Source organism: Galeopterus variegatus, unplaced genomic scaffold (assembly GCF_000696425.1).
Source record: "Galeopterus variegatus unplaced genomic scaffold, G_variegatus-3.0.2 Scaffold157, whole genome shotgun sequence".
Classification (NCBI taxonomy): domain Eukaryota; kingdom Metazoa; phylum Chordata; class Mammalia; order Dermoptera; family Cynocephalidae; genus Galeopterus; species Galeopterus variegatus.
The window spans coordinates 758,508-768,525 of NW_007726268.1; positions in this window are offsets into that span (position 1 = coordinate 758,508).

Below are 10,018 nucleotides of genomic sequence, written 5' to 3' on the forward strand. Positions count from 1 at the left end.
TTGTATAATGTTTTGTTGTGTAAGTATGTTTTTTTGCTTTGGTGTTGTGTTGGTTGGTTGGTTGGTTGGATGGTGAGCACAAAATGACTCACAAGGACATCTAGTCATGCACCCATGTCAAACGACAGCACTGGCATCAGTTCTGAGACCTGCTTCCCCACTTCCAGTGTGAAGCAAATGAATTTGGCTGTGCTAGCAACCATGGAGAGCAGCTTTCAATTGTCCTGCTCAGTGACAGCTTGTTGATCCAAAGACTTGGCATCTAGGACATTTGCCTCCAACTGAGACAGATGTCTGTTTTCAGTTTCCCTCAGTTTCTGCCAGAGGTAAATCCAACAACCTTTATGATTAGCGCATGGCTATTTCATCCCAGAAGTACTTCAAAAAAATTTGTGGAAAAATAGAATTAAAAGGAAATAAAATTCTTTATGAATTTTTTGAAGCACCCTCATGAATTATCTTTCTGTGTAAATGAGTGAGTGAACGGATTCTTTCAGGGATTCAGTGGTTTTGTATGTGCAGCATCTGGGACAGAGTGACCCAGCCCTGTCTCTGGCCACAGAGATCTGTTTGCCTTCTGTGTGTACATTATATGCAACCGGGTGTGACTCAGCAGAATCAAGTCCTCTGGGCTCCATCATAAAGGAAAGGCCAGATTCCTGGGCTTGTTTTTTCTATATGATGTGTAAACCACACATGCTAGTGCTCTAGTGAGACATATTTGCTCTGAAGAAACCCCCTTATATGCACACAGACACATATGCAAAAGGTACATTGAAGGACTACTCAAAAAGTCCTCCTCTTGCTAAAATAAAGAACTCAGTGGACTGGGGGCAGCAAGTGAGGAAATGAGACAGCCACATATGTGGCCAAAATAGGACCTCCTTGGAGGAGGGGACAAAGATGTCTTCATCTCAGTGTCTCAGCCTCTGAAACAGTGCCTGGCTCATGGCAGTCATTCATGCACGCTTGCTAAATAAGCAAATGGAAATGGCTCTCTGTGAGTCAGGGAAAGGAAGGAAAGTTTCTAAGATAAGTAACATAGCCCAACTCCTTCCTTCTTGAAGACCCATGCGGTCATCAGAGATGCACATGGGCATCTACAGCGGTCTCTATTCACCATCCCACAGCTAAGCAACAATTTTCCATGGCTCACTCCATCTTGTTCACTCCACTGGTAGAAACTGAGTGCTTAAGTCTTCAGCAGACACATGAGGATCTAGGATGAAAAAGATGTACAAGATCCATGGAGCTTTTATTTGGGGGAGGGGGTGTGAGTTCATGAACCAGGCAAACAAATATAGAAACAACATAATATCAAATGGTACTCAGGGCCAAGAAAGTGAAGGGGATATTAGAAAGTGTATCTTTACCCTAATTCAAAACATTTAGTGCAAATAAAAATTTTTTCTTTTATTCTCCTCAGTAGAGAAGGAGGATTGGTCCTAAGCATTAAGATCCATCTCCTCTTCTGCTTTATGCCAACGACCTCAATTCTTCTCACATGAAGCGAAGAAGGCTGCAAGATGAAATCTCACTAGTCTCATGCTTACAATTTTTCTTACCCTCTTGGTAGTTCCAATTAGTGCCAGTACACATTCCCTCCACCTGGCAACTTGGGGCCATCTTAATTAGCATGCTGATTTCCAGGCACCTCATAATGTAGGGAATTAATACCCCTTGTGTCCCACAACAGTGAAGAAACCCATGTGGGCACTAACTTACCTTGAGAGAAACCATCAGATATTTGATGCCCAATGTGCTCATTCCCAGATTCTTTTTCTCAGGAAAAGTTGAGAGACACCTCTTTAAGGCAGTGGTTTTGAAGCGGGAGGAAACTTGACCTCCCAGGGCACACTAGGCAATGTGTGGAGACAGTTTCAATTTCACCACCTGGGTGGGGGTGCTCCCTGGCATCTGCATCTAGAAGCCAGAGATGCTGCTCCTACAACGCGCAGTGCAGGACGGCCCCATAACTCACGCCGAGAGCACTGAGACTGAGAAACCCTGGTCTAAGAAGATGACGTTAAAATCTGTCGGAGACCCCTGAACAGCTCATCTCTCACACTGCAGAAGAGAACAGAGCGAGGAAAAAGACTTGCCTGGGTGGGACCAGAGCGGTGTCCAGGCTCCCCAGTCCAGGGCAGTATTTTTTCCATCACACTCTCAGGGGCATCACTGTCTCTTCAGGATATCCTTCTGGAGCCACAGTAGGATGTCGATGGAAGACAGTTCAACTTATCCTGAATCTCACTTTTCTCCCCACTTCCCATTCCAAGTGGAGGAGAAAGAGCCAGGGGAAAGGAAGGGAAGTCCATGTGAACAGATGCTGCTTGTTGCTTTACCTTCACCAAGCACCCGTGAACACCTAGTAGACACTCAGGAAAGACTGACAGATCAAAGGATAGGATTTTACTGTGAGGGTAAATGCAGCCCAAACTGTCCACAAATCTGTACAGCAAAATGGGAGGAAATGCTGGGCACCAAGTTGGGAGGATCCGGTTCACTGGTGGCATCTTTGCCCTTTTAGGGGAAACCGAGGACCAGAGGGGTCATGTTCTGGCTCGAGTCAGAGGCAAAGCTGTGACCAACAACAGGGCTTCAACCAAGCCTGAAGTCCAGTATTTTTGCCATGACATGACCACATTCTGCCTCCAAAATTCTCCATTATGTTCTGCTATCCTTGCTAGGCATGGAAAGAAGAACAAGACATTTTACAAAGATTTTCTGCATCACGGTTTGGAAGTATCAATGGATTTCTGGTAACTGAAAATTACTGAGAAAATCAAATTATCAAGACTGTCCTATCCCTGCAATGTTCTAGTTAATCAAGGTTTGATTGTGTTTGTTTTGCAGAAAGAAAACTTCTCTTAAGACATTTAGACTCAAATAGATGTGCGCAGTGCCTATGTGGTCTCGTAATTTATGCACTTGAGTCGCTGTTCCGTGGGCAATTTGTCAGGGATCACAGGCGGAGACAAAGAATATGTTAACAGCAAAAAAGACATCGCCAGAAAGGCTTTGGAAGACAAACACTTCACATCTTCAATTATAAGACAACCTGATGCAGAAAGAGAATAAATTAATTTAAAAACCTCCTGCACAAAGAAAATAATGGAAAAATACATCACAAGTAGTTATTCCTTTTGTGCTAAAAACAAGTGATTTGGAGAAAATAACTGCATGGGGCTGAATGTGTTAGTCTTAGGGGAGAAACAGAGAACAAGAACAAAGAAGCTTTCATTGTTTCAATAAACATTTATTGGATATTTAGTATGTTGCCAGGCATCAGGCTACACTTTCTGTGACTTTTTCTACTTTAAAAATTATTTTCAATCGTGTAAAAGAAACTTCTAGATGTCTCATTACTGATTCCAATAGTGGTTCCAGAAAGGCCATTTTTTCTAAGGTTTTTGCCAAAACTGTTATGGTTCCATGTTGGGGTGCAGATGGAATATCACTTGGTGTTTTCCCCCCTGGGAACCTGAGTTTTGGGGAACTGGTTCATGCTAGACTTGGGAGACATCCATCTGCAAGGAGAGGGCCTTAGACCACCAGGATGTATGAGTATTTCAGGTTGAGTTCCCTGGGAAGCAGACTCTGAAACAGAGCTCCATGTGCGAAAGGTTTATTAGGGAGTATCGCTGGCATCCATGCCTGTGCAGAGAATGATAGAGAAGCGGGACGGGCAGAGGGAGAAGCTGATAGAGGCAAGGACAACCTTGACCAACCCATGGGATGCTCTGGAGCTAGAACGGCTCTTTAAAGTTGGCTAGGCCAGGACTTTAGACCCCTGCATCAATGAGTCATTGGATGTGCGCTGCCTGGGGCTGCCTGAGAAGGGGTGTGACCTTCAGCTATCTGCAGCTGAAGCGATCCCTGAAGGCAACAGTGGCTGAAGGCTGCAGCAGCCGGGGCTGCAGCCTCTGGCCAAAGTGGATCTGGGTGGCTCATCATGGGAGTCACCACAGTGGGGCTGCCCTGAGGGCCCTCCCTCCCTTCCTTCCTACTTTCCTTCTTCCCTCCCTTCCTACTTTCCATGCATCCAACAAATGTTTTTTGAGCATCTGTTATCTGCCAGGTACAGCCACGTAGAGAAGATGTCATTAAACAAAATATTACATGTTATTTATTTGCAACTTGATAAATGCTAGAAAGGGACCCTATCAGGTGGGATGACACAAAGTAATTGGGGGAGCTCGCAGAAGCAGGGAACCTTTAGGCTGAACTCTGAACAAAGAATTGGGATGAGAAGGGAATGGGTTTCCAGGTGGAGGGAGCACTGAGTTGGAGGAGCTGACAGGTTAGAGGCATGGCCCAGGGAGAGAGTAGGTAGGCGAGAAACACGAGAGGGGCTGCAGTGGGCACAAGCCAGCTCAGGAGGGCTTTGTGGGCAGAGTTAAGGAGTACACTTTTATCTGAATCACCATGGTCAGGAATTCTACTCTATGTTTGTGAATCTAGGAAGGAAGTTCTTCTGGGACCTGAAAGCTAGAAACTGGCTTAAAATCCAAATGTACATCCCTGCCTGCAAGGTCTGTATTGTTCCTGAAAGCGACAGGTGACTAAGATTAAAATAGCTTCACTCAATGTGTCTCAGGGTGGAGTTGCTCAGACCTGCCCGGAATTCCATGCAGCCCATTTGGGTTTTTGTCTCAGTATCCCATTTAACCTGATTATTGTGATACTCATGATAGCCCCTCTGGATGGAATAACCCAAGCTGTGAAATGAAACACTCAAAGGGTCAGGCAGCCGCAGACTTTGAAAACTGCTGCCCATCAGCCTCTAACACAGGAGTAGGTGGCTTGAATCGCCTTGTAATTTTTGCTTTCATCTGGACAGAAAGATGAAAGAAAACTCACTTATGATGTCCAGAAGATTCCAAATGTCTGCTGTCCACTGTTGTGTTTTATGACATGCGTGGAGTAAGCAGTTTTATTTTTGACTCACTTAGGAACAGAATTTAAATAACTGACATTGATAAAATCCCAGAAGTATAGATTCCTATCTGGAGCCTCCCGGCCCCGCACTTCCTAATTCTTTCTTCATTGAGAGTGAACACTGGAAGAGTCCTTGAAAAACACATCTGATTGGGGCTTGAGGAAAAACTGGCTGAAATGACTGTGGTTTTGCTCAGGATTTACTGAGTTCTCCTTACCTGCTGGGGCCACTCTGTCTTGTTCAGCAGACTCAGTCCTTGTTTAACATAGATTTAAAGTTTGAAAAGCTTAGCCTTTTCAATCAGTGGCTGAACTACCTGTGTCCAACAGAAGTCACCCAAAGAAACCAATTCCTGGGTCAGTGTCCACAAGTCGTCTCTTATGTGGTGCTTGTGTAAAATGGCCCACGTCCAACGGGGAGTGCATTGGGAAAGCATGTCTAAGCGTGCTGTCTTCAACGCATCAGGAGATAACACTTTGGGGCCTGGGAACAGAAGGTACATATTGGTTTTTAATTAAGGAAACTGCTGATAAAGAAAAACATTCAATATCTTTAACCACCAGTGGCTGAAAGGCAGCATGAAGCCCATGGGTAACAGAGATGGGCTTGTTGTCCCAGCTGCCCTGGTACCAGTCTTGGCCTGGGCAGCTGACCCACAGCTAAATGCTTCCCACCGTGGGGAGGGAGGGTGCAAATCATCCTGACTCCCCATGCTGTGGCAACTCAATTTTCACAAGTGGCAAAGAAAGTAAAACTGCAGTCCCTTCCCATGGGACACGTCTGCCAATGGACATCAGCAGAGCTGGAGGAGAGGCAGTCCTGGGCCAGGAGACATGCAGGTACGGTGAAGGATCATGACATCATTGCACAGATTTCATGGCTATTTCATCTGGGGGAGAAAGCCTATGGAAGGATGGAAAGAAAAAAAAAACATCATAGATTATACTCTGATTTTATAACCAGATTGTAGGAAATTATTGACAGATTGAATAAAATAATATGCTTTGGAGAAGCAGGGAACTTAAAGGTGAAAATTTAATTGACTTCTACCCTAAGCCTAGGAGCTGGGGGGTGGGAGAAGCTACATTATTAATCACAACTGTGGTCACTGCTTCGTGGTTTCATGCGCAGCGAGAGGAAATGTAGCTCTCGATTACATGCATATGAATTTCAAATGACTTCCTGGCGTACCAGAGAGGAGACACCATGCAGACGCAGTTGCACCCCATGTGCGTATGCACCTGAACGGAGCCACACAGCCCTGCAAGAGATGCAATTTGAGAGTATGCGTTTGCAGGTTGGGTGTCATGGGGGTGGGAAGCCATCCCACCCCATCTTATAAGGTCCCCATCTTGTCAGCTCTCTGTTGAAATGTGTTATTCTCCTACCTGCAAAGCTCTTGCCATAGTCCTGGCCTGAGTACATTTCAGATCTGCCTTGAATATGAAATACCTCCTGATGCATTCAGCCATTTTCTACCCTGAAAGTCAGAGGGACAACAGTAGATTGTGTCTGGCTTTAAATGATATTTCAGTTCACTAAATGTCAAGGTAAGATTGGGGTGGCACAGGAAGCCTATTCCTAATTAATATGAATTCTTTAGCATCCAGTGTTGCAAGATCCTCCTCTGTAAATCATCCAGTGTTTTCCCTTAGTATTCAAACAAAAGGGAATATTTTTGTGATGGGGTTGATTATAAAAACTGATGATGGTCTCCTTTAATAAGGAAGACATTTGCTTTCATGGAGCAGAGACCCTCTCCCCTCCCAATACTCACCTGGGCTCACTGCTTTGGGCATTGAGTAGCTGTAGTGAGTCCAGTCTGTACTGGACGTTAGAGACTCAGAGGTCAATAAAGACAGGTCCCTGCTCTCAGGAAGCAGATTTCAGCCCCAGCAGAGGGCCTGTTTTGTGGTAGGCACAAAACACGGTCTGCCAAATTATACTGCATAAGCTGAAACTCTCGTTCATTCATTAATTCATTCAACAAGCCTTTTCAGAGTACTGAATATATGCAGACTCAGAGTCAGCTAGCCACTAGATAAAGCAAGGGATGAATGAAACTAAGTTCAGCCTCCAGCTAAGCACACAGGCTTTGGACCCAGACAGACCTGGGCTTGAGTCTGGCTCTGATCTGAATCTGTCTGGCTTTGAGTCTTCTCTGTGCCTCAGTTTCTCCTTCCGTAAAGTGGGGATAGTAAGAACACCTCCCAGGTTTATTACATTAAATGAAATACTCATGGCTAGCACTTAGTACTGTTCTAGAGTGCTTACATCTATTATATCATCAGTTCTGGTTTCTCATACCCTTAAAAATGATTGAGAACCTCAAAGAAGTTTTGTTACAAAATAAATGCCTATCATAAAGTGGAGGTTCATCTTTATTGCACTGTAAATTAAAACTGAAAATACTTAAAATTGTTAATCTGCTTAAACACAACAACAGTAAATCTACTATATATTTTTTAATAGGAAACAATATTTTTCAAAACAAGAATTTAGTGAAAAGAGGGGCATTGTTTTCCATTTTATGGACGTCTCTTTTAATGTCTGTTGCAATGTCACGTTCTCTGTAGTCTCTGAAACTCCACTGTGTGCTTCTACGAGAATTTGGAAATAAGAGCCCAGTGACAACTTAGTATTATTGTGAAAATGTGTCAAGCTTGGTGAAAGGGTCTGTGGGATCCCAGATCACACCTTGAGAACCACTGTCTTAAGTCACTAGATCTTCACTACTGCTCTCCAGGGTAGGTATTATTTTCATTCCCTTGTTACAGATGAGGAAATCAGGAACAGACCTGTTAAGCAACTTGCCAGAGGTCATACAATTAAAAGTGGCAGAGCTGACACTTATACCCAGCTGTCCACCCCCAGGATCTGTGTTCCCACTACCACCTCTCACCGACCATGTCAGACAAACAGTGTCAGATTCAGGATGCTCTGGGTGACTGTGAGTTCTGGGACTGCCCTGAAGCAATACAACATCCTCTTTGATGAAGATGATCCTACCCCATCTCCCAAAGGCCAGTTCATTTCCACCCTAAGGCACTGAGATAGCCCTTTGGGACCAACATGCAGGGCTTAGGAAAATAGTCATTAAGGTTCTGAACATATCTTTCATCACCCGAATCCTAGAACATCTTCAGGGTTTAGAAGTCGCTCACAGAGGAAGGGTATGTCTGTCTGTCTGCCTGGACAGCATTGGAAATCCCCTGACACCAGGGCAGCTCTCTCCATTCAGCTTCCCTTGGGGCAGGGCCACCTCACCGTGCACCTTGGTGGAGAAGAAAGGAAGCAGGTACCTTGAAGATAGAGTATGGAGAATGCCACATGAGTGCAGGTCTCTCCCACCTTAACTCATGTGACCGAAAAAGGTAGGTAGGTAGTTCAAATGACTTGCACTAGGGGTACAATCTGAGACCAAGAGAAAACATAGGGATATTTCTCACACTTTTTTTTTTTTTAATCCATGGACCATTTACTCTTTTTGGCTCAAAATGCTCCACAGACTTAGCAACCTACCAGTTCCCATTTTCCAGCTAAAAAGAAAAAGAGGAGGGGGGGGGGGTAGGGAGGAAGCCACATTAGAATTCATGGGAAGATATGAGATTGTTTTTGAGACATTGGCAACTGGATTTCTTTGTTTTATTAGCATAAATGAATTGTTAATTCAGCAAAGAAAAAGATGGATCTTTGTCATATAAAAATCTTCAATACCACAAGAGATTTTCACAAACCAGGGTGACGATAATATCTTACTCACGTGTACATAATGCTTTGCAGTTTACAAGGTCCTGTCATACACTCTGAGGACTTCAGTTGTGTACTTGTGCGCAATGAAGTTTCTGTCCTGGATTGAACCATGAAGAAAGCCCAGGGATTTTATTTCATTACTGTCTTGCCCCAAATCATGGATAAACTCTCCAGATTCAATCAGAAGCTCTGGGAGAAAAAAAGTTATTAATATCGAACATTTTTTTATTGCATTCCCAAACTCAATCAAACTTTTTCAGAACTTACCTTGGAGAATCAAGAGGCCGAGGCCCAACTTTGGGGAGTGATCTAGTCGGTGTCTCCTGTGAGCTCCCTTCTTTTCATTCCTAACTGGATGGAGCCATTTGCTAAGGTGACATGTCCTGGTTTGCCTGGGAATTTCCCAGTTTAGCATGGAAAGTCCAGTGTCCTGGGATCCCCTGGTCCTGGGCAAACTGGGACGGTTGGTCACCCTACATTTGACAAATGACTAATGACATTATACAGCCCAATTCACCAGCATTGTTGTCAGTCCTGTGAGCTACTCAATGTCCTTCTGATTATTTCCCTCAATGATTAAGATGGCTGGAGTTAGCTTTTGATGTCTGCAACTTTGAGCCAACTGTGCCTACTATGGTGGGTCAAGAATAGTAACATTATCTCTCCTCTGCCAGCTAGCTTTATCTGTTCATCCATCCATCCATTCATCCATCCATCCATCCATCCATCCATTCCTCCATTCTCTCTCTCTCAATCTAATTATGCATCCATCCAACCATTCATCCATCCATCCATCCATCCATCCATCCATCCATCCATCCATCCATCCCCTTTTACAACCCTACTCCAAACCCTTTCTCCTCCACCCCATTGACCACCAAACCATTCATGCACTAACCATTTGTGTTTTTTCAGCACGTCTATTGTTGCTTTGTATGCATATACACATATACATGCAAATCTTAAGTGTATTTCTTGATGGACCTCACATATATCTATACTGATAGCCACCTCTCAGATCAAGATCTAGAAGGCTCCAAGCACCCAGAAGACTCTTTCATGCCCTTCTTAGTCAATCACTGTCCTCCAACCCAGAAGTAATCACTTTCTGACTTCTATCACCATAGATAAATTTTGTGCGTCTATTTCTAATTTATGTAAATGGTTATATATCTTGTTCGGTTTCCTAATTTTTTTCATTACGCCCTGTGTTGTTGATCCATTCATGCTGCTAGTTCTTCGCTATAGCCACTACTCCTGACTCCTCTATAACAATGGGATAGCCTTACCTGCTGATACTTGTCCACTCCCCAGCTGGCCTTG